Source organism: Oryzias latipes, chromosome 7, assembly GCF_002234675.1.
Source record: "Oryzias latipes chromosome 7, ASM223467v1".
Lineage (NCBI taxonomy): Eukaryota > Metazoa > Chordata > Actinopteri > Beloniformes > Adrianichthyidae > Oryzias > Oryzias latipes.
The window spans coordinates 15,009,209-15,032,160 of NC_019865.2; positions in this window are offsets into that span (position 1 = coordinate 15,009,209).

Sequence of the window (22,952 nt, forward strand, 5' to 3'; positions counted from 1 at the left end):
AAATCCATGAAGGGAGATTTTGGTTGGCTGAAGTCCAGAGAGGAAGCTGGTTCTTGAGAGCAGTGAGGAGGAAACATGGCCTTTGCTGGCTGGGAACGAACAGGCATGTGATACATCAGAGTAAAAAACCATCCCACACTGCTTTGCAGTCACACAGGTGATGATAATGACCTATGAGAGATTGTTTTTTTTAGGGATTTAGATTGCAGTGAGATTATAAGAGTATTTGTAGCCATGAAATCTCTTTCAGGCGCCTTGACACTGCACAGAGAGAGAGAATCTATCTTTAAACCTAAGGCAGAAAATTAAAACAGAAAGGGTTAAAAAAAAGAAAAACCTTAAATGGCCTATATCATGAAAAATCAACTTTTTGAGGTTTTTATTGTATCATAATTTTCATTCCTCATAAAAAGAACCCACACAGTGGTATTTTGATCCATTTATATGTTTCTGAACATTTCTCTAAAAAACTTTGCTCTGAGCACTAGCCCTTACCAACCCATGAAGACAAGCGAGTTCTGACAGTGGGACGTAGATAAGTGAGAACAGCCCCTTTCAGCACCGCCCCCAGGCTAACACAAACACCAATTTTCTCTGTGGGAATAGCAGGGATCAGCAAAATTGTTTTATTTTAAATGCACGATATGCATATCAAAGTTTGGATGTTGTTTGCTTTTAGGTTGACGTCATGAAATGGGCGGCACCCACAAGGAGCGAAAGCCGGTGCCTCAGAGATCCGGAAGTCTTACTTCCAGGTAGGCAAAAGGGCTGCGAAAATAACTAATATTTCATTAAACAATGTTATTCATTGTACTAAAGGTAATATATTATGATAGATGTGAATATAGATTACTCTGAAAGGCTTAAGAAAAGCTATATAATATACGCCATTTAAATACCCACTCCTTTGAAAATCATGTTTTTGGTGTTTTTAATACGGTCTTCTGGCATTTTTCTCATGATGGAGGACAAAGATAAAAAAAAAATCGTCTTAAAATTAAATTACTGATTCATTTAAATCGTGAATAAGGAGCAGACGGAAAAAGCTTAAGAGACGAGCAAGTTATTTGGGCAAACCACAAGTGTGCTTAACTTCATTCTGATGCATCCACTTGTAGATGCTAGATCCATGCACGTCTTTGTTTACCTTGTCTGAGCTGGTAACTGGCTCAACAGCTGGATAGCTCCAACTTACTTCGTACCAACAGTTCCGTCCAAAACTCAGAGGTGAATTTCCAATGAACTACTGCCACTCTGCACATATTATGTCATAGAAAACAACACAGGTTTTGGATTTTGGCTAAAATTGAATCATCATACTTAAAAAACCACTGGGAATGTTTTTAAAAAAATTGTTTTAAATAATAAAAGATGTTTCCATTGTTTGGAAACTTTGATGCACTTTTTCTCTCCTTTGTATAATTATTTCAATCACCTAGAAAAAGTTCTCAAATTGGGAAGGATGCTCCTAGTTCACTGAGAGACTCCAGAAAATTATGCAATTTGGAAAGCAAATATTGAAGGAACTGTTGTGCAAACATTACATGTCACAGTCTTGTTGCTACCTCTCACATGTTCAAGCACAAAAGCATGTTAAAAATGAAACTGAACCTGCCACTGTTACCTTGAAACAACAATGCTGTAGATGTGTCATCATTGTAGTAACATCCTTCCCATTTTGTTTCCTCAAGTCTTTTCAGAGTGCACCTCACTGTGTGCACTCACAGAGGAGGATTCAAGGGCAGTGCTAAGTGATATTCTGTGAAGGAGTGTGAATGTGGAAGGGGCAGCACAAAGGCAGCGAGAGAGGAAGAGGAGAGTGAGGAGAAGGAGACATTGGTATTAGATGCTGCAAAGATAGCAGCATTGTGGAGGACCTTTTTTGTTGTTGGGTGTTTTTGTTCCCCTCATCATTCCCCCTTCTCCCCCAAGTACAAAAGAATCATGGGGTTGACATTCAGTACCGGAGTGGCGATGGCAGGCAAATGACAAAATAGAACACTGTTACCCACTGTTGCCTGTGCGTGGGTGTTTCTGTTCCTGTGCTTTGTTGTGTGTTTGTAGATGCTTAGTTTCGAGATAAACTGTCCAAACATTTTGTGCTCAAGGACAAACTCACTGAGAAACCTGGAGATTTTCTTAAGCCTTCTGTTTATATCCCATGCTTCTCTTGTTTCATTTACCAACAGTATTTTCAGAAGAGTCTCTGCTCATCCATTGGTTTAAAAGACACTTTTTCTTATCATGAGCAGGCCATGTTGATTCAAATCTTATCCTTCACCTTGTTGGGAGGCAGTGATGTGGCCAGTTCTGCAGGAGAGTGGTAGTCAAGGTGTTGTTGGCACTTTGTCTCTGGCGACGGTCGTCCCATTGAAATGCCAGCCTAGTATCTGAGAGAAAGAGAGACAGCCTCACTGATCAATTAGGGATCTCCTCATTTATTATTCACATAGAGCCTGTCCAATAGCTACGAGCCCAGGGCCACCACACACTGTCATCAATGCCTCTATTGATTATCAGGCCTCATCAGCATTTGTTTGGCTTGTCAAATCAATGCCTTTTTAACGGCACACCATCCCGACAGGAGACCACAGATGAATATTTCATATCCCCTCTGATCCAATCATAACTCAAGGCGTTGCACATTCAGTTATCTGCTTCTCGTGACCAAAACTTGTCTGTTTTTCTTGTGGTGCTGGTCTGCATGAATTCATAAAGTCAAAATATATTGACCTTGTTAGGAGGTCATTATACTGAATTGACTGACAAGATAAATGGTTTTGTTTGATGGGCAGAGTGTATTGCAACATTTTCTTCTTTCTCCCCATGTGGCTTTGTGCCTGCTCATTTTTTTTTGTTTCAGATGTCACACGAGGTACTCAAACAACAGGTTCTGTATTACACAGCAGCAATGAGAAAAGCAAGCGCTGTAGATGAGTTGTTTTCAGTAATCTGTATGAATTTTGTGGCTTTATGGTAAGAATCTGTAAGAATCCATGAAAGCTGTTGCAAATCATGGGTGAACCTGGTATTAATTTGAGAACTGGCGAAGGCCTGAGGGAATTTGTTTGATGAGGAAAAGATGTGCGATCTATTTCAAACTCAGCACCGAAGAAGCAGGAGACACTAACTGAACACTTTAAGAGTAAACATAAACTTTAAAGCAAAAAAAAGGTCTCAGCAGTTCTAAATCAAAGCATCAAAACTTTACGTTTCACCAGCGGCTGTCGTTGCAGAGTTAAATACTTCTGCCTTTTTCCTTTGACTTGAGCTTCACCCCGATCCACCTGTTTGTGTAGTGGTTATGACAGGTCAGTGTAGAGAAACTAGTGCTGACAAGCAAGGCTTTGCTGGGAAATAGAGAGAAAGTACAGCCCCTTGATGCACACACACTGTGTGTGTGTGTGCATTCATAAATACCCATGACAGGAAGTCAGCAGGAAATGGAGGGACTTCCACAGCTCTGTTTACTTTAACATTTTAGCAAAATGAAATTCAGGCTTTATTCTGAAAACATAAAAATACCTGCGTCTCTTATCTGAAAATAAAATAAAATTTGCAATGGCTCTGAAGACAGCTACAGTGTTTTTGTCTTATTTTAGAGATGGCGGTGCTGATATGAGCAGATTTCACTTTGAAGAGGTGTGGACTTATAATGGGAGTTGGATAAATGTCCCAGGCGAGATAGGCAAATGTTTTGGCCTTTCAAACATGAGAGAACTTGACTTGAACCAACTGACTTGTGTTTCGGGTAGGAAACAGTTACAGTGGTGTTTATACTTTTTAGAGCAGCTTCTTTGTGGATTATCTTCGACAAATGGAGCTAAACAGAGAGGTTTTTGATGTGTTCTAAACCACAAACATAAGCACACATACAGGATGAGCCACAAATCCTTCAGATCCTTGTCGGTGACTTGTGACCAGCTGCTGTAACCATGAAGGCTTAGGGTAAAGTCGACACACAGTTCATCGCTTGAGCATCCCAAACTGTCCCTCTTGGCTGTCCACCTTTGTATTATTTACCCCTTTCATCTCTTTGCTCCTTGCTGTGCCTCCTTGCTTGTTTGAGAGGATTAGTCAAGAGATATTTGAGGACTGTTTACTGAGGAGCAAATCTTTCCCTTTTTGTATTTTGTGCCTGAAAAAAAGTAGAAGTAGGACTTTTTCTTTTTAAAGTACAAGTCACATTTCTGTCTATGCCTTGTTAAACTATAACTTTGTATCCGTTTTAGCTTCTGTTGAAATATTTTAGGGTTACCTAAAGGCATTTGAGCATTGGTTGAAGGCTAATCTTTTGAAAAGTCATTCTGTCTCTCCCCTGTCAACACTCTGGCTGCGCAGACTGGAAGCATACTCCATTAAAAGTAATAGCATTGAATGTAGAGAGACATACTAAACAGCGACACAAAAGGCTCCAGACAGACATGCCTTCAGTCTCTTTTCCTTTCTTACTCACACTTGAACACTATGTCTTTTCTGTACCCGGGGCTACAAATCAATGAAAGCAAACACTGAAGTCTTTGACCTCTGAGTCTGGGTGTTGTGCGTCAGCAGATATTTTCACTCATAATATCACCAACACTGTGATATGAGGTGGACATGAAGAATACACATCCACCTTCAAAACCAACATGACTTGGCATGAAAAGAGATTATTTATTTATTTATTTATTTATTTATTTATTTAGTAATTCTGCATTGCATTTTACTAACCATGAAAACATCTGCAGCCATTTGATTTGCAAGCAAGTCATGTGTGTTGAGATTCTCAAAAATGTTTGGATAAAGTTAAATGCAGACTGGAAAAATAAATGCTGCTGTTTTGTACATTGTACATTGCAACTGGTTGGTAGAATAAACATATGGAATTGTCCTGATTCTTTTATGACCCTTTACATTGGCTGAAAGGTTGCAAAACTAAACAGGTGTAATTTTGAATTTTGATATGTCACATAGCAACTCTCCTGATTGATCTTAATATATATAATAGGTAAATGAACTTTATTGATCCACATGACTGTCAAAAAGTTTTCTAATTTCAATTTTATTATATAAATGTCATGCATTAAATAGTACATTTTCTGACTTGGATGTCTCTTAGTTATGCTAAAAAAAGGTATTTTTTTCTAAAGAAATTTAGAATTAAATACATTGGATTATTTCAGTTGATGTAATAAATATTCTGAAAACTACCGCATCCAGTACATGCTCTTTCTTGAAACATTGTGTCCTTGTAAATGTAGTTTTTAAAGTTACTGTACTGAATTGACTGGCTACCCCAGTCTTCAGGAGCCAATAACACCATCCTTAAACACAAAGAGGTTCAAAGGTCAAAGTGTAATTTTTAAGATGGTTAATCTATTTATACAGTTACCATACAACAACAGTATGACGCCAAGGACAGACAAATGTTTTGAGTAAAATAAATGAAAAGGGTAGGAAAAAAGTTGCATTTGAATTCTTTTTAAAGAAACAGCTGTTGTGATATCTGTTTCATGCTGGTTTTCTGTCCTGTGACGTGTTTATGTGCATGCACATGGATTCTGTAGAAGCCGTTTTGCATTTTCATATAAGCCGTTTTGTGAGCATGTGTGAGAAAGTGACTAGCAAAGAGGGCGAGTGTGCTTAGTTCTCCCTGAGTGAATACGATCTGATAAAGCTGACAGCCACAGGTTGATATTCCTGAGAGCAGGCTGCCTCTCCTCTTCACACCGCATGGCTGACACACAGGCCTACTAAAAAAAAAAAAAGATTTATGTCTTTCTTTAAGGGGGTGACTTCTATTATTATTATTTTTTTGTTTTTGCACATGCTCAAACTGTTGATGAACCCCTGTTGGTCTGTTGAAGAGGATTCTTCATGCGTTAGTAGTTTTCCCTTGTAATAGACAGTGCAATTGCAGAATTAGAAGACCTGGGAATCAGCCAGCAGGCACTTTGCCATGAAAATGCTCCAATGGGAGACTCTGTGTGTCAGTGTGACAGTTACTCTCATATTAGGCACACCTCAAAGGCAGTGTGTTCACTGTGAGATCTGCTTCAATCGCAGCCCCAGGCTTTCTGTCTATTTTCTGGTCATGTCTATGTAGCCCCCCTGCACTTTTCCTCTTTTACCTGTGATTTGTCTCCCACAGGAAAGATACTATCCACCTAAGTCCATCAACTTCTTAATGTGAAAAGATTCTATCCGTTTAATTTCCCACATGGCTGAAGAATACAAACACACGCTGGTGATGTACAGACCATCACATTTGTTCTTCAACACTGCATGGAAACAGCCTTGGGAAAACAAGCCTTTTCCGTGCACTCGTTGAAAGCAACACGGATGCAAATCACACCCTGAAGCTTTATTTTGCCTAATATGTATTATGTAGGCCTTTTAAAGGGCACAGCAGTGACATGGTGACATTGAAAAGAATCACAGAGCCTTATGTATACACAATGAAAGAAGAGAGGGGAGAAATGACTGCACCCCTGTTCAATTAGCGCCACTAGCCCGGGGTAATTACTTCTACTCTGCCTAATTCCCATGTAAATTTGCAATGAGTGCTGCACTATTTTTAATACAATTTAGCAGCACTTTGACTTGATGCCAGTGTTGTGCACAAAGCGGACAATCTGTATATGTATGTGTGTGTGTGTTTGTGTGTGTTTATGATCGCACCTTTGTGTGAGGGACAAAAATGACAAAGATGAACCCTTTGTCTAACTGCAGTGGGGAGAGCCAGTGAGGGTCAGAAAGTAAACAGAGAAAGGAGGAGGGCACTAAAAGGCGAGCAGGCCTATGGTGATGACACGGTTATCAGATCAAATCTGCAGTGGGATCCAAATCTCTCTGTGTGTCCTGTGGGAACAGCAGCACTAACTCCTTCCTACAAATCCGCCGTCAGGGTTCACCTGGTTGTTGCATGCACGTGTCCTGAGGAAATGTTGAAATGTGAGTGCTGGAACTAAAAAAAAAAAACTCAGCCGCTTTGTGGAACTCCTGAAGAAGATTACACAATTCTATCATTAAAAAAAGCTGGAGTTTGTAACTGAATGTACTGTATACCTGCAGTACAGATGGGCAAGCAAGGCAACAAAATGTGAATTCCAGCAGCTACTGCATCTATTTCCTGTATTGATTCTCTCAAGCCAATAAATCGCATGTTTAGATAATTATCTAATTAGCACACTGATTGATCCATATAATTAGGCATTTTAGAAAATTCACGAGGATGAACATCCTGATGAATAGATCATGGATCCACTGATAAATATTCCAGCTCTGTTTATCTTTGTGTCACCCAAAGTCACTTGAATCAATTCCTAGGCTTTGGATGCCTGCTGGATGAATTAACTTAAAGAAACATGTGCAGTAGGTTTTGGATTAAAATCCTTTCATGAAAAGGCTTTTCAGGTGGACAAACAAATGTAGATTCTAGTTTACTTTACACTTGTAACTTTAATTTAACTTTAATCTGGTAGGGATGACCGTGTAATAGAAGAACTGAGGCTGCATATTAAAGGATTTTATAACTACTTCAGACTGCTCAGAAGAATGTTAAATAGAATCTTAATAAATGGGTGTTCTGGGTAAACCTTTAAAGAGAAATTACTGAATTAAAATTCAGCCCACTGTTGTTTTTCCACATCAAAATAATACAAACAGAACATTATTAGAACATTCTATCACACTGTATGGTCACATGTCTGCAAAATTCAAAGTGTATTCACACATTAGACTGTAGTGATGCTTGATCATTTTAGACTGACGTATGTATCAAGACTAGTGTATCACTTCCCATAACTAAAAACACATTTTGATCATTGATTTAATTACCATTTTAATATTATGGGTGCAGTCATTTGGGACAGGTACAATGCAATTCCATCCTGGTTTTTTTTGTTTAATTTTTATTTTCCACATTCCACTCCTAAATGAGAGGAAAACAACTTTAAGAAGTTAAATAAAGTGAAAACTGAAACTTTGTGTAGCTTAAGGCAAAGCAGTTCTACCAGAACCAGGGATAAGCAATGTATGGTGATTCTCCACAGGGCGATGTTCACTGAGCTTTGTCTTTGGGAGGTTTATTTGATGTGACAACAGGCCATGCGCGGATATCTCACTTCTGTTTATGGGTAAACACAAGGCTAAATTTTCACAAGAGACTCTAAAATGTTTGTAATCACACCGTTTTCACAGGTTTTTCTTACCATGTCTAGTCAATGTTTTAATCATTCATTTAATCTCTAACTCATTTAACCCTACTAATTCATTTTTGCCCACCCATAGATATCACAAAAATAGTGTTACTCATGTACGGTGGAAGTTTTAATTGTATGCAAGGCAGCTGTACTTCACATTGATTTGTATGGAAGCTGGGCAGATGTCAACTGTTTTTCTCTCTATGGAAATCCCCAGCTCCAAGGGCAATACAGTGCAATGCAATGAGTCACTCTTGATTTCAAGTGGGTGTTTGGCTGTTTGTGGTGCGCATGTCTCTGTCTCTGAGTGTGGACTTGTGCCAGAATTTCACCAACACTTTAATTGCAATACAAGCAGACTGTAATGACGTGGTAAATTTGGTGTATCTGTTTAAAAAAGTGTGATTTTTTTTCTTTACACTTATTTTTGTGAGGAAATATTGAAAGAATTATTTGACATATCAAAAATTAGTCATGTCTTTGAATCAAAACATAGTTTTGGCTTCAGAAATAGGTTTAGTCTGAGATGATGGTAACATGAGATTTATTTGTGTGCCATCGTGTGTCAATACAGTAGTCTGTAGGTTGTTGCCTATTTCTCTGTCAAGTGATGACATTTGACCTTTTACAGGGTTTAATTCCTTTTTAACCTGTTGTTACATGAGATGGCACAGGACAGTGTTACAAGATTTTTTTTATTTTTTATTGACTCAAGCTAAGTGTAAATTAAAAAAAATACTTTGGTGTTTCAACATTTTGTCTTTTTATTTTTTTTAACTTGTCCTGTCCAACAGCTGGGCAGACAGATGAGAGCTTGTGTTGGACATATTTTACTTTAGCAACAGGGATTATTAATCTTCAGACAAACCAGAGGTATGTCTGACTAAACCCCTATTTTAATTGAGGCCAAACTTTATTCATTTTAATCATATTTGGAAATCTTTTGTGTTGGACCGGACGGAAAAGGAAAGGAGGGAAGAAGAGAGAGGGATGTTAGAGAGGGGGGGATAGGAGGGCGATAATAGGGGGGGGGGGGGGGGGGTAAAACCATGAAGCAGCATAAAGCAACAAGTTGTTTATCATTACGGTAAGGTTCAAATGTAATACAAATCTCTAAGGGCGGGCCTGTCCACACACACACACTCAAATGTTATAAACACACCTGCTAGCTGCAAAAATGTCCACATGTCAACGTGTACACAAAACAGATAGTGTTCACACATGCATACTTATGCCCTCAAACCAACTAGTGTGAAATATTTAATTCATTCAATCATGCAAACTATTAGTGCAAAGGTGAGCTAACACCTGTGCTCAATTGAGTGTTTATGTTCTTCTAAAATGGATGGTGGAATGTGAAAAGACGGAAGGAGAGTGCCCAGCCATCCCCCCACCAAGACCCCCGCCGTAGCAGCTGCGGCAGCCAGAACCCCCCAACGCCACACGGCAGCAGGCAGAGAACACGGGCGACCCCATTCGCCATCCAGGCTAGGGCCAGCATGAACGCCGCGAGGCCCCCAGAGCCAGAGAGCAGGGAGGCATGGGGGAAAAAGAGTGCCGCCCCAGCTCAACAAGGAGAGCAGCCCCCCCCCCGCCGCGCCAGGAGGGCCCAACGCAGGGCCCCACCCGAGAAGGGTGCCCACAGCCCCTGATGAGCACCTCATCACCACCCAGGAGTTCTGGGAATCCCCCGCCCCAACCCCAGGTACGAGCAAGGACCCCCCAAGGGAGACCCGCTCCGCGCTCCAGGTGGCCACCCACCCGGCCAACGGTTGGTCCAGAAAGGAGCAAGGCAGGGGCCAGCCATCCCCACCCAGGAGGGGGGCACTCCGGGGAAAAGGGGTTGCCCACGAGGGGTAATGTAAACATGGCCCGACCAGGCTCGGCCACAGTTGGAAATTTGGCGAGGCTCAGCACTCAGAAACAAGAACCAGAACCCACACCACAGGGACACGGACACCGCCGGCTCAGGTGTGATGTGATCCCCGGCTTCTGGCCTTGCCAGAAGGCTCAGGGATCCCTCTCCCTGCGTGGAGAGAGGGCCGCCGGGCCCAGGAAACCAGCACCCAGGGGACACGGCCGCTGTTGCCAAGGGTCCAGTACCCCCTACCAGGGATGGGGTAGGGGACAGATGGTCCAAGGTCCCACCTTCCTTGCGAAATGCGTGTGCGTGTGTGTTTGTGAGGGTGTGTGTGCATGTGTGTGTGTTTAAGTTGGAATGTATGTTTTGAGGGGTGAAGGGTGTGTGCACTAAGGGGGTGCAGTTAAAATTGCCGGGTAGGGCACTGAGGGGACATCTCCTGATTACTCACAGTGATGTCCCATCACCCTCCCCACCAAGGGGCCCTAAATGTCTAAGGTGCGGTTAAAATTGGCGGGCAGGGTGCTAAGAGGACATCTGTTGCTTGCTGGCAGTGATGTCCAAGCAACCCCCCCCTACATGTCTAAGGTGCAAATAAAACCGAGAGAGGGGGGGCCCATTCCATACGGCAACCATGGGAGGGGGACCACTTCCAAGTAGCCCCCCCCCTAAGGAGCATTGCATGCTAAACCCCCCACCCCCTCACCCTAAAATGAGATTATATGAGGAAGGGGGTAAGTTGGAGACAGCTGGTAGACTGTCCCCCGGTGGTCAAACAGCCGTCCCCCAGCTCCCCCCAGCATAGGGGCCAGGTCCCCCCATTCCAGGGGTCCCATCCCCCGAGGCGCCGACACCCCAGGCACGGCACCACCCACCCCACACAGAGAGAGAGGAGCCAGAAAGCGTAGCCCCCCCAATAATCTGGCCTAATTCATAAGAACCCTGAAAAATGGGACTAAATTAAATATTTACGACCCCAGTAAATAGTGTAGAAATGCAAAAAGAAAAAAGGTGACTGTTGTGTGACAGCCAAGGACACTTCTTCTTCCTCTCCTCCCTGTAACTGTATGGTTCTCCCACAGTGGCAGACACAGACACCCCACATGCACAGATGCACTGTTTCTTATTTCTTTCAGATCATGAAAAAGAAAAACCTCATGCACACACACACACATATGTGCAACCGCGCTCTTTCTGCCACGCACACGTCAGATAATATACACAAGTTGCTGGTACCCTCATATGTGACAGAGGATTGATCCAACTCTTTTATCTGCTAAATAACTTACCATCGATTGGGGAGGGAGGAGTGCGGAGAGGAGGGGGGCCATAGATGTGCAGAAAGCATTAAAGCCTTCCAATATCCATGAGCTGTCCGCAAAGCTTGAATAAGTCACTGTGTCGCACACCATGGAGAGATTCAAAGAGAGACTGATATGCATGCAAAATGATCAGATTTCACACAGGAATGTATGCACATGCTGCCACACACCCATCAACACACGCATATTTATATATTATAAATGTAATTCTTTATGTTTCCCCCAAAGCCCTCAAGTGCTATTCTATCACAAGTCTGGATTATTTCAACAGGTACTATCTTTTTTTTTTATCATTTAAAGCTGCCTGAGGAAAAGTGTAATAGTGGCCCTCTCCTCAGCCTCAGGGGAGCTCGCTCTCCACCCATAGAGGGTTCAGAGGCTAATTGGATATATCACTGAGAAAAACATTTAAAATCCCAAATCAATACCTGCCTCTTTAATGCTTTTCTTGAATAAGTGCTCCTCTCTATTGCTGCTGACCCGTTCTCTGTCTCTACAGTCGTGCCCCGTCTCCTGCACAATCCCTCACTGCCTTTAGGGGCCATGAGATGCGTGTAGGGGTCAATGAGCTGAGGGCTGCTTGGGGCAAAAGCAGAGTGGACTCTTCAGGAATCTTAGAATTGAATGGTGACCAGTGATGTATACTTAAAGGCTTATGGAAACAACCCTAAAAAAACTTTTTTTCCCCTCTTTTTTTTTGCTTTATCTGATGATAATGGATGAATCACAAAGGCCAGGACAGCAGGAAAATGCTGCATCACCGATAACTAGTTCATTTCCACGTTCCACAAATGCTTTGATTTTATATGTATGCATTGTCCTTGTGTGCAATGGTGGCTAAGAGCACTGGTCATTTGATGAGAAGTGTGAAAAGGAACTGTTTCTTGCTTTCAGAAGCCAGACATCTGCTGAAACGTGAAAACAAGCAGTTGTCCAACAGGATGAATCATCTGTGTCCATGTCTCCCTGCACCTGTGGTATGAACATGGTTTAGGGTTAAAGGTCACCAACAACCTAATCCCTCCAGTGACTTCAGCAGTGTTTTCTACCTTACATTGGTATGAAATAGCCACACATTTTCCATGTTGAATATATACTTATTTTCTAAAATGATACTTTGATTTGAACTAATTGTTGATAGTGCAGATGTGATGCGTAGTTTTCATATACTGTAGCACAACAATACTGTATGAAAAATTATGTTAAATTCTGTTAATTGCCAATTATTTTGTATTTCTAATTTTTTTGCTTTAATTCATTGAATACATTCACCGTTTCTACCTTTACTTCGACAAATCTTTTACTAGTTAAATTTCATCTTCTCCCTTTTCCGATTGAGAAACAGTTTTTCCACCTAAAGTGCATTTCAAAAATGGGTTCCAACAAGGCCTCTTATACCCTTAAATTGCTTTAGCTTTATTGCCATCTTGATGTTGAAGGGTTAATAAGAAGCTGCTGCCAAATGCTTCAGTAGCAGCCTTGGAAGAGAAGAGAATTAGTTAATAAAACCATCATTTGCATGTCCTGTTTATTCTCACTGCCAGGGATCAAGTTTCTGATCACTTGGATGGTATTGGAGCACAGTTAGTGGATCCCCTGTTGTGTTCTGCCCTTGTTTTAAAAAATTGAGTGAGTTTGCACCGTGTCAGTGTCTTTATGTGTGTCATATGGGCTTGTATAAGCTTTAGGGATCCGTTTTAACCACCAGGATTTTTGGCTGCCAACAATATAGCCTTTGACATAGTTTCATTTCCAGGAAAACAGGAAGCACAAATGTATGTCTTGCACTTTAGTCCCAGCTGCCAAAGTCAACATGACTCTGTATCTTTATTGGTATATTTCTGTTGCATGTGTAACTTCATGTTTGTGGGTTTAGAGTTTGTGCAGGAAACAAAAAAATCAAACAAAAAAAGTGACTTTACATAATCTGTCTGGACAACATTGTTTATAATCAACGGCTGTTGTGTGTCTATTACCTTGGATGTTGAGTGTTAAATCATTGGGACTGGATCCTGACTTGATTTGGGGGCGCCATCATGTCTTTTTTACTTTGGTATTGAACAAGAATGCACTGTCATTCTTGGTCAAGAAGTCTAATGAGACGATTAAAAGTGATCTCCAAAGTGCACAAATTTGCTTGACCTGACTGTTTTCATTGGACATGGGCTGCACCCTGCTTACAGTTTCACCCTCACATTACCTTTCCCTCCCCCACCAAGTCCCCTCCTCTATTTTCTCGATTCTCCCCCTTCATACTCCTTCCTTCCTCTGTTTGCTTTTGCTCCCTTGATTCACTTTCAGTGCCAACTTCTTCCCTTTCTTTGTCAAATCACCCTCTCTCTTTACTGAGTCTGCTAGACTCAATAACAGAAACTATTGAAAGGACACTTTAAGACCATTTGTTGAATTTTATTGCCATTTCTGCAACCTAGTCTTGTAATGCTTGCTGATAGGTTTTGGATTTTAAAAAAATACATAAATCTTGTGAACTCAGAATCTTGAATAAAATTTAATTAGCTGTTTATGAGAAATAAGGAAGACTTCTTAAAGAAGGAACCATCAAAAAAGATTCTCAACTTCCTTAAAAACACCCTCAGTTACAGTTTTTTGTGTTTCTTTTTTCTGTATTTTCATTCGTGACCATGCTAGTGACTGTCCAAAGACCAAGCCAAGAAAAAAATGTTACTGGCGATTATGTAAAGAGGACCTAGGAGTTGTCTCAGTACTTTTCCACCACCATTTTTTTTTTCAGATTCTTCTATTTTTAGCGATCAAATTTCCATTTCCATTTCCATTTCCTTAATAATAAAACAAAAATACTATTATTGATTTTTTACATTTAATGTAATAGACCTTTTTTGAAATATATAAAGTTATACAACAACAGAAGAAATAAAGGTCTGCTTAGGCCAAATAACTTCAGGCCCACACCAGTTTTTACACTTTAAGTTTCTATAACAGCTGCACACATTAACACATAATAGATGCACTGTTTAAAAGATGGTAATATCTTTGTCCATTTTAAATCATTTGCCAGATGCTGGTGCTCTGACTGCTGTTAATCATATTATCTGGAATCCCTACCTCTTAAATCCATAACTGCTTTGTGTATTAATCACTGGAAATCTTTTTATCACATCTATATTAATTAAAGCCATCTGCCAGGGATAAGCTGAGGGTGTGGTAAAGTGGAGACAGTGTGGTTTGATATTCTTCCATCAGTCTCTAACCATGCTAATGCATTTGACGTTATGCTTTAGATGACAGCAGTTTTGATATTTTAAGAAATTTTGTGATATGCAAAAACGTTAAGGTTTCCTTTACTTTGCTAAGGAAAACGACTAAAGAGAAAAAGTGTTAGTTAGCTGATTGGAGTTGTAACACGACCTGACAGGTACTTCCTGGTTCGGCGTCACAGAAATCCTATTTATCTGGTGATCACATATCCATCTGTCTCTGCTGTCAGAGTATGTTATTCATTTTTGGTGTAAACGCTTGCACGTGTACGGTTTAACTTTGTCTGTAGCGGCCCGTGGAGGCAAGTGGAATCATGCATTTAGGAATCACGAAAAGAAGAATGGAGGCTTCATTGAAGTGAGATTCAATCAGCAGCTCCTACCACACAGGCTGTTTGACTGCCCGTAAGTGATAGTGCCTAAGCATCATGTCTCTCATCATCATGAAGGGATGGCCCCGGAGGAGGAGGAGGCAAACGCTTGAGCGAAGTTCAAAACAAAATAATATTAAACTCAGCATTATTCAGGAAAGGAAACGCTGTTAAGTTCTGATATGTTGCCTTTTCTGCAGAAAGGTATGGCTCCCAGGCAGACAGACAGTCAAAGAGAGGAGGAGTTACTCCAGGAGATGGATGGCATGTTAGATAGTAGAAAAAAGGAATAGAGCAGTGTACCGTACATGGCCCCCCGCATCCAGGGATCCATCCCTTCGTCAACACCCACCCTCTGTCTCTTCACACCCTTCCTTTATCTCTCAAACTTCAAGGTGTAACACACCAGTAACTGGGGGCTTATTCCTGGGCGGCCAGTTCTTCTCCCTCAAACATGCGCAACAAACAGACACTAATGCACATACAAGGCTTCATCTGAATAGCAACTGGTAAGGATTGCCTGCCAGCACACTCCTCTTCTTTCCTACACTCCCTCCTCATCTCAGCCCTCATCTTATTTGATCCATTAGCATTCTTTTCCCTGTGTTGTTCGTGCTCCTGTCAGGCTCAGTGGCACAGCCTCAGTCTTAAGCAGTTGAACTGTCGCCTAGGGGGCCTCACCTGAAAGGGCTGACAGCTGCCTGCATAATCAGCTGCTCTGCCTGGTACCTGATAGGCCTAACCAGACCACAAAGATGGGTGGGAGGTGGTGATGGTGGGGGGGCATGTTCCAGTTGGAGAATGGGCTCGTTTTGAAGATGCACACGAGAAATGAGAGTAGATGGGGAGCAGCACTTCTGTGGTTCCTGGGCCCTCAAAGATGTGTGGGAATAAGGGGCAGTTAGTAAGGAGATCCGTTTTTGACAAATGATTGAAACATACATTTTTATGAAGATAACGCAGGGATTACTGTTAATAACCTGAGAAACATTGTGCAATTACTCATCAGACTTTTGAAAGCGGAATTGTCTTGGTTCTTTTGGTTTTTCTGGTGAAAAACAGAAACATCGGTAAACATAATAGAGAAACTACTGGATAGCTGAGAAATGAGGAAATCACGGCAAAGATGGATTTTACAAAAACTGACATGCTGATTATGCAATATTTGGATAAAAAGGACATTTTATATTGATTTAAAGCAACAAAACAAGTTCAAAAAGTAAAATAAATAGCAAGTTTTGTTCCAAAATACTATGTATGCATGTATTTTCTGATATATTTGCTTAAAGAATGTAACATGTTAACATGACCAAACATTATCCATTCATGCTGGGAGCAATAAAAAAGTATTATTTTAATAAATATCTTTCTTTTACTTTAATTATTGGTGGGATCGAGACTTGAACACTTAGAGTTTATAAAAAAATTACAAAATTCTCATTTTAAACTGATCACCTTAAAATAGTTCTTTAGATTCTGCTGTTCCACTCTTGACCCGTTGCCCCTTAAACCAGAGTTAGAGCGGAGAAGAACTGCTGTCCTGGAGCCCAAAAAAAGAACTGTCACATTTCACACATTGGTGTTTGCGTCCCCTCCTCAGTCCCACCCTAAATCAGACAACAGTCTCTCTGTTAGCCTATGTTTGCTCTGGAGAAAGTCCTCCTCAGCTCAGGTCCACCATAAAGCTCTTTCTGAGCTCCCTCAGAAACTTTCTCTGCCCACTACCCTGTCACTTCTCAGATCCCATCCCTTTTCCTGCATGAGCTGCCTATTTAACACCTTGTTTTTCTCTAATTTCTTCTTCTACACTTTTTCTTTTAGTCACTCATTGTTTCAGATTCATACCTCCCTGCATTGCTTTTACCTTTACTATTTTGCACTGTCCCATGAGATCAATTTACCACTGAGTGGCCAAATCTTCTCCCACACACAGGACTTTTCATATGGAGTCCTCTACTTCTCTGTCTTTTTCTTCTGTCATTCACCAGCTATTCATCTTTACAGCTGCCTCCCAGAGTTCTGCTAAGTTTCTGTCTTCCAACTCATTTTGAATTCAATTAAACCTCTGGAGATTCAACTAACTTTTAAAAAGGATCATGGCATATCTCCCTGTCTCTTTTATTCAGTACAACTTTATGGGATTCCTTTACTGTTTCTATCTTCCTCGGTTTTTTTTCCCTTCTCAGTCTTTGTTTCCTTTATTCTGTGTTATTAGGTTCAATTTGCCATTTTTTTTCTTTGCTTCTTTTCCCTCTGCCCCCACCCTCCCAGTTAATTTTCGTTGCAGCTGTCTAAATGGTCAGTGTTGCCCAGGTACATGTTATTCTAGGACATAAGTAGGGCTTGGATTTGTACTGTGGGAACAGTACTTTACAAACCTTTCTGAGAAAGGGGAGTACATTCTCTTCAGCAACCCTCATCGTTCTTGTGCCAGTCATTTCTTAACTCGTATGCAGTGTTATCCAAGTCATGTTGCAAACCTTATCTCTATATATCACATTGTACAAATCAAAGCCATGTGATTAAAATACTGTATGTCCAAGGTAAATACTTGCAATTCAGGTTACGGCCTGCGCATGCACAAAGTCCGCTTTTACAGAGGCACAGCAGGTGTCTGGCATTACTTATGCAAAAAAACAAAAAAAGGCAGTTTCTTCTTACAAAACAAAACCAACAATTCAATTATTGTGCAGGAGCATTGTTGGCTTCTCTGGCCGTCGTTTAACTTTCAGTTCATCAGAAAGCATTTTGAAAACCACAAGTCATCCAGTAAGACATTGCGGTGATGCTCTTGTGATGGATCGTCTAGCAGACATGTTCCTCATTTCTACGCAGTTAGTTGATTAAAAACGACTTGTTTGTTATATACTGCAAGGAGATTGCGGTAGGCGAATTAAAACATGTTTTGTTGCTGGTCAGCTGTATACACAAACATTGTTCCAGTTTGATGACTGCTAAGTGGATAACCCATAAATGATTTGTGATGGAACAATGCATGGTGTAAAATATTTAATTGTGTTCGAATCAAATGCAATACAATCAAGTTGGCCATAACACTCTAGTGTTATTCAATCGAAGTGACTTATAATGAGGAGTTAGTGGGTTTAATTGTTCTAGTTTATAAAATCTAGGAATGCAAATTGACTAACAATGAATAAAACAATTACATATTTGTGCTACTTGTTTTAGCACCCTCTTCTTTCTTTGTACGTAATGTCTTACTGTGGTTGTGTTTATGGCTGCGCGTGCTTGTGTGTTTTTGTGTGTTTGAGTGCGTTTGCCTCAGTGTGAGTCTTTGGGTTGTGTCCCAGCCTGCATCGCTCCACAGTAAATCACAGCCACAGAGGTTTTTTTTTTTTACCATAGTCTCCAGTGAGCCTGGGAGAGTCATTAACACACATGAGCATTACAGAACTCTGATCAGTTACTAAATTTACTGTCAGTGTACATGCCTTCTTATGAGTTAAAAAGCAAGGGATTTTCCCTCTCTGTTGTAGTCTCACCACATTGCAGCAACCATCATTTCACATGCCTTTGACTGTAATTTCATTCTGTGCTTGACAAATTTCAACAGGATCATATCCATATACTATTATTAGTCTGGACCCTCTAGGGATTACTCAAGGGGTTACCCTCTGGTAAAGGTGGGAGGGCAATAGCCATGGCTTCAAGATGACATGGTTATTGGAACAGCTATTGCACCATAGGGATCTATCTTACAAGGAGCAGTGAGGAGACAGGGTGCAGATTATTTCACAGCGAGATTTTACATCTGATGCAGATGAGGTCAGATCATTTGTCACTGCACCCATCATACTTAACACACTTAACACCCGCTCTCAGTAGCCTTATGTCTCATCTTTATCCAGGCTGTCTGAACCATGTTCCATCGTTCTGTTTGCTCTCTCTACTGGCTGATCACACCAGCTCTAAGTGTTTAACTGATGCACACAGAGACAAATATTGTCTCACCCATAGATAGAAGACCAGTAAGAATAAAATGAAAAATAAAGTCTGCAATATTAAGTATAAACCGTTTGACATGATGTAAAAAATAATAATGTGTCAATAAGAAAGTCAACATTTTCACAAGTGGAAAAAATTAAAGACTAATGCCAAATTTTGAAGCAGTAATTTTTCCAGGAAGTTAAATCTAATGTCAGATTTTTTAAAGTTCAAAGTAAGAACCAAACAATCTCAAAACAACAAAATAACCTTACACTTGCCCCATGATTCTACTTAGTCTCCCCCCCCACACACACACAAGACTCGTCCAGAGTCCTAGGGGGTTGTGGGTTCTCTTCCCAGTACTGCACTTTTTCTGAACAAAGACAACAGATGTTCCTGGGATTAGCTGGAAGCACTCTTTCAGTTTGGCAGTTACAGCCCCAAGTGACCCAATTACCACAGGGACTACTCATGATATCACTTAGCCAATGCTTCCCAGCTCATCTCAGAGTCTTTGATATTTCTTTAGCTTTTCAACCCTCCTCAACTGTTTGTCCATTACCACCCTGACTGATAAGCTATCGTCACATTGTTATTTTATGTTTGAAATTCTCACAGGATTTTGACATTTTCATTTCTAACCACCTATGTGTATAGTTGTCACCTTGACTTTGGGTCCATGATTGTTTTGGCTACTGTTAAGAGTATATTCAATATTCATAAGCCACACTCAGTATAGTTATTTGAGCTGCAGCATTTCAAAAAATTGTTTATTATGGGCTGCGTCAATGGTCAACTTAACATCATATCTAGATTTTGAACATCTGAGCCAGTGTGTCTCTTGTTTTCATGCTCATCATCAGGGGCATCCATGAGTTCTTATGTGATGTACTCTGAATGAGATTAACCTGTTGTGCTTTATTTAAGTTAATCGCTATAACAACTCTATTCTAATAATTCTTATCACATTTCCACACTTTAAAATTGAATGTAAGTTTTTTCTTTGTAATAGATTGTTGTATTTATTACAGAATGATTAGAAGAGAACTGCACTGAGCTGTCCTGTTCATTTGAACAAGTTAAGTATGTGCCTGTGCACAAATACATATTTAAGCTTTAATGAACTGAAGCAATGTAATGAGGAAGTTGGGCCTATATACATAAAAAATTCTACATTTTCTTTTTGTTTGTGTCAGACAACCCTAATGAGCAAATGATGAGTTTTGGTTATGTAAATCTGGTCAGTTTGATTCAACCATTTATTTTGGTATTACATACTTCAGTAGCAACAGAAACTTTGCCAAAAGAAAAACAGCCAGCTGGAGAAAGTATTAAAGAACCATCTTGCTGAAAATGTGGCTGTCTATTATGTTCTGCTTTGAAATTATTAAATGTTGAAAGAATTCCCGTGAAAATATTTGGGTTTTCTGCTTGACCCGAACAGTCAGGTGTTGATGTGAAAGTTGATGGCCCTGTTTGGGGTTAAAATGGAACAGTGTGAGCTCCTGAAGGGTTAATCAGCACAGTGCTGCCGCAGCCCTAAAGCTGGGCACAAGGCCAGCTTCACTCATAAACATGGAGAGGTTCAAGTGTGTGTTTGTGTGTGTGTGTGTGTGTGAACGTGCTCCCTGCATTTATGTGCATGAGTGTTTCTGTGCCAGGGACAGCCCAGTGACTCAGAGTACAACCCAGCCCCCTTAGCAAAAGAAGAGCAAGGTTTTAAAGAGACATGAGCAACTTTTAAGGAGACACACAGTAATGCAGACTAAGTCACAAAAGGAGGCGCTGCAGAGTTTTCCTCTTCACCTCAAAGTTTAGACTGATGATCACATCGTTTTCGTATTCTGTGAAAAGACATCACTCGAAAATGAGAAGCCCTACTGGGAAATAAAGTGAGCATTTAAAAAAAACACTCATGAGACTTACTTGAAAATGCTCCTCACATATTTAGTGCTCCAAACCACTAAGCAAAAGGGAATATTAGGAAACAAATGGGAGCAGACTGATATTAAGTCTTCTTATCGGACACGTGTAAAGGAAGGTATAACAAAATATTGTACAGAGTAATTGAATAAAGTGTTTTAGTATTTAACTATCACATCAGATACACACATGCAGGAAATTGCAGAGGCTGTCAATTCAATTTCCCTTTTGTCCATTTTTCCATAAACCAGTATCCTTCCCTCTGGTGTGCTTTTCCTTCAACCATACAACACCCACACGCACATACCTACACACAAACACACACCTCAATGGGCTTTGGGCCAGCTGAGTCACGTCTAAATGGCAATGAGTGTGATTGCAGCTCACACTTACATAACCTCTGTCTCCACACCACTGTCATTAGAGCAACTCGGCAGAGAAAACAATTGATATCGGTACTTCAAAATGGGTTGCATGCATGCTTGTAAGCATGCAGATGTCATTTCTGCTCAGGGTGTTTTCGTTTGTGTTTCTTAGAATGTGAGGCAGATGTGGAAAAGGAGGAATTTGGAGTTTTGTTTGTGTATCAAAAAAGTGTCCTTGAGCAAGACTCTGAACCCTATAATTGGTCATGATGGTTCGAATACACATCTTACTTAAATTAGGCACAAATGAAAATAGGGTGTGTAAATGAAGACTTACTATTTTTTTTCTTAGCGAGTAAGAATAGAGTTAGGTTTCTCCGCTCCTCTTTGGATCGGGGGAGTCAACATTCTTAGTTAATAGTGTGTGTATGTGTGAGCGTATGAGCGTGTGCATGTGTGTGTGAAGAGGGAGGGTGAAAGCCTACATTTTGGCAGGCATTAGTTTATACAGATGGAGCAGCTCTTGTTGGATAAACCACAGAAAATTCCTCTGACTGTCCAAGTTAGCACTTCTTGGGGAGGGAACCATGCGTCCTCCTCTCCGTCCACGGCATCCGTCCACACCTACCACCACCACCACCACCATCCCTGTCCCAAGTAAACTCCTCCAGTACTAACTGGCCATCCCAGGATGGAAGCATAGTAGCATGTTCAAATGTAAATGGAACTTATTGCTTTTCCCAAGCTGTTCCTGTGAGACAGCTGGCAGACAAAAGCAATCAAATGACAAGTAATACAAGAGAGAAGCATGTTTCTCTTCATTTCTCTTTTCTCCTCTTTTGCCTGGTAAGTATTTCTAAGGACAAGTCTTTCTAAGGGCTGGAAAAGCGATCATGTAAAGACTTGATTCTTTGTACAGAATCACCAGAATCAGAAAGTTTTCAAAGAGTGTCGCTGATTTTCTAATTATGATTCAAAACCTTTCTACAGGGCCAACATGATTTTTTAAAGACCCACTGCAATGAAAATCATGTTTTTAAAACGTTCTTGTGACATTTTTCTCATGGAGGACATTTATAAAAATTATTAAGCATAAACTTGCATTTCTGTGTATTTCTTTATTCAAATCATTGTGAAAAAAGGAGCAGATGAAAAAAATGCAGTTTGAAAAACTTGTAGCAGTGATGTAGGTGCTACAGTAGGTGCCACAAGCTCCCTGCTCCACCTCATTCCGATGCATCTACTTGCATTCAAAAAGATCCATGTTGTTTTTCTCGTCTAAGCTGATATCTGCATAAATACAATAAATAAAAGCACGGTTGAGGTAGAAAAATCCTTTAGACAACAATGAGTCAGAGAGAGTTAAAAATGTTTTGCTTTGCATTGTGAAACTTCAGTATTCTGTCCAGTGGACTTACATAGTTGTCAGACAATCTGGTGCTAAACAAATGTTTTGGGTGGGGTGGGGGGTTTCCACTACACACAAAACACACACGTACAAGCCAACATTATTTCAAGGCAATTCTGCTCTCATGCTTATCACAAGTGACCTAATTCCACATCAGCCGTGTTTTCACTGAGTCCCAGCACGTGTTTACCAGTGGCAGACTGCCTCCCCATTAAAACTACCATTCCCTGGGGGCCACAACACACATCATTAAGACACAGGATATGGATTCTGACCACAGCGTCCTACCTGTGCCTGTAGCCACATGGTTCCTACCTGTAAAACCATTGTGT